This window comes from Balaenoptera musculus, chromosome 12 (assembly GCF_009873245.2).
Source record: "Balaenoptera musculus isolate JJ_BM4_2016_0621 chromosome 12, mBalMus1.pri.v3, whole genome shotgun sequence".
NCBI lineage: Eukaryota > Metazoa > Chordata > Mammalia > Artiodactyla > Balaenopteridae > Balaenoptera > Balaenoptera musculus.
The window spans coordinates 54,142,691-54,145,562 of NC_045796.1; positions in this window are offsets into that span (position 1 = coordinate 54,142,691).

Sequence of the window (2,872 nt, forward strand, 5' to 3'; positions counted from 1 at the left end):
CCAGCCCCACTGTTTCAGCTGCTGTAGTCATACTGTGGCTTTCGCCTGAGTCAGACCAATTTATGACAAAGACTTACGCCCACGCTCTCTGAAGAAATTGATCGGGCTCTAGGCCCTGTCCTCTGGGGGTCACTTATCTTGAGTTTTGATCTCTGGGCTTCTGCCCTATTCTTTGTAAAAAGCCTGCTCCACAGTCTCTGTCTTTGGAAAAAGCCTACTCCACAGTCCTCTGTACTGTCTTAAGGGGCTGGAATCCTGCTATGGAATCCTAGTAGGGTCACCCAGGCTTGACTGCCTGCTTTTTTTTGGTTTTGTTTTGATTTTTATTTATGTATTTTTGAAAAATAAAAATTGTATATATTTAAGGTATACAACATGATGATTTGAAATATGTACGCGTTGTAAAATGATTTCCACAATCAGATGAATTAACATATCCATCACCTCCCATAGTTATCTTTTTTTTTTTTCTTTTTTTTGGTGTAGTGAGACTACTTGAGATTTGGCCTCTTAGCAGATTTCCAGCGTGTAATACATTATTAACTATAGTTACCATGCTGTACATTAGGTCTTTAAAATTTATGTATTTAAGGTCTCAGGTTGAGCTTTTAAGCACTTTGTAAGACTTGGCTGTAGGTAACTTTCCTATCAGATTTCCAGATAGCCATGTTGGGTTAATAGCCATTGGGTTTATTCCTTTACCTCATGTAATCCCAGTAACTGTGGTGGTATTTAGAGGTGAAATAGGCAAGTGAAATGAATACCTCTGCTGTGAATGTTTTAGGGAAAGAAATTCTAAAAATTTTGTAACTAAAAGCAAACTACATACAATGGTGAGTACGGGTATTGGATTTATCTATTTACTTCCTCCCAGTTTTATTGAGATATAGATGACATACAGCACTGTATAAATTTAGGTGTACAGCATAACGATTTGACGTACATACATCATGAAATGATTATCACAATAAGTTTGCTTATTTATTTATTTATTTATCTGTTTGGCTGCACCATGCAGCTTGTGGGATCTTAGTTCCCCGACCAGGGCTTGAACCGGGGCCCTCGGCAGTGAGAACCAGGAGTCCCAACCACTGGACTGCCAGGGAATTCCCATCACAGTAAGTTTAGTGGCCATTCATCATCTCATATAGATACAAAATTAAAGAAATAGAGGGCTTCCCTGGTGGCGCAGTGGTTAAGAATCCGCCTGCCAATGCAGGGGATGTGGGTTCGAGCCCTGGTCTGGGAAGATCCCACATCCCGTGGCGCAGCTAAGCCCGTGTGCCACAACTACTGAGCCGGCGCTCTGGAGCTCGCAAGCCACAACTACTGAGCCCCCGTGCTGCAGCTACTGAAGCCCGGGCGCCTAGAGTCCATTCTCCGCAGCAAGAGAAGCCACTGCAACGAGAAGCCTGCGTGCTGCAATGAAGAGTAGCCCTTGCTCGCCGCAACTAGAGAAAGCCCGCACACAGCAACAAGACCCAATGCAGCCAAAAATAAGTAAATAAAGAAATAGAAAAAAAATTTTGTTTTGTGCTGAGAACTCTTAGGGTTTACTCTCTTAACTTTCATATATAACATACAGCAGTGTTAACTGTATTAGTCATGTTGTACATGACATCCTTAGTACTTATTTATCTTATAGCTGGTGGTTTGTACCTTTCTTGACTGCCTTCATTCAGTTCCCCTTCCTCCCGCTCCCGCCTCTGGGAACCACAAATATGATCTCTTTTTCTACGAGTTTGTTTGTATGTTTGTTTGTTTTTGAAGTATAATTGACTTACAACACAATGTTAGCTCCCGTTACACAGCATAGTGATTTTTTTCCTATACATTTGAAAATGATCATCACACGTCTAGTTACGACATGTCATCACAAAGATATTACTTTGATATTGACTATATTCCCCACACAGTACATCTCATAACTGTGACTCATTTATTTTTTAGCTGGAAGTTTGTACCTCTTACTCTCCCTCACCAATTTCTTTCCTCCCCCCACCCTCCAGGTATTGCCTTTATTCTACACTTGATTCTTCTTCATTTAAAAAAAAATATTTATTTATTTATTTGGATGCACCGGGTCTTAGTTGCGGCACGTGGGATCTTCGTTGCGGTGCATGGGCTTCTCTCTAGTTGTGGCTCAGGCTTCAGAGCACGCAGGCTTAGTTGCCCCGCAGCATGTGGGATCTTATTTCCCCGACCAGGTATCAAACCCACATTCCCTGCATTGGAAGGCGGATTCTTAACCACTGGACCACCAGAGAAGTCCCTACACTTTGATTCTTAACATTAATCCATCAACCTCCATATATTTGAAAGTTTGTGTCTTTTGATCAATATTGATCAATAGCTCCCTTTTCCTTCCATCCCCCAGTCTCTTGCAATTCTACTCTCTGTAACTATGAGTTCAACCTGTTTTTTTTTTTAGATTCCAGGTATAAGTGAGGTCATGTGATATTTGTCTTTGTGTGTCTGGCTTATTTCACTTAGCATAATGTCCTTCAGGTTCATCCACGTTGTCACAAATGGCAGGATCTCCTTTTTTATGGCTGAATATGTATACATGTGTAATATGTGAGCGTATATATCATCATATATTCTTTACCCATTCATCTGACAGATATTTAGGTTGTTTCATATCTTGGCTATTGTGAATAATGCTGCCGTGTACATGGAAGAGCAGATATCTCTTTGAGACAGTGATTTTATTTCCTTTGGGTATAAACCCAGAAGTGGGACTGCCAGATTATGCGGCTGCCTGCTTCTTTGAGGCTGCATGTTGGCCTGGATTTCTGAGGCTTTTGGATTCCTTGCTTCTAGGCTCCCCCTTCTAGTCCCAAGAGCTTCTCCCTAGGATGTCCCAAGACAT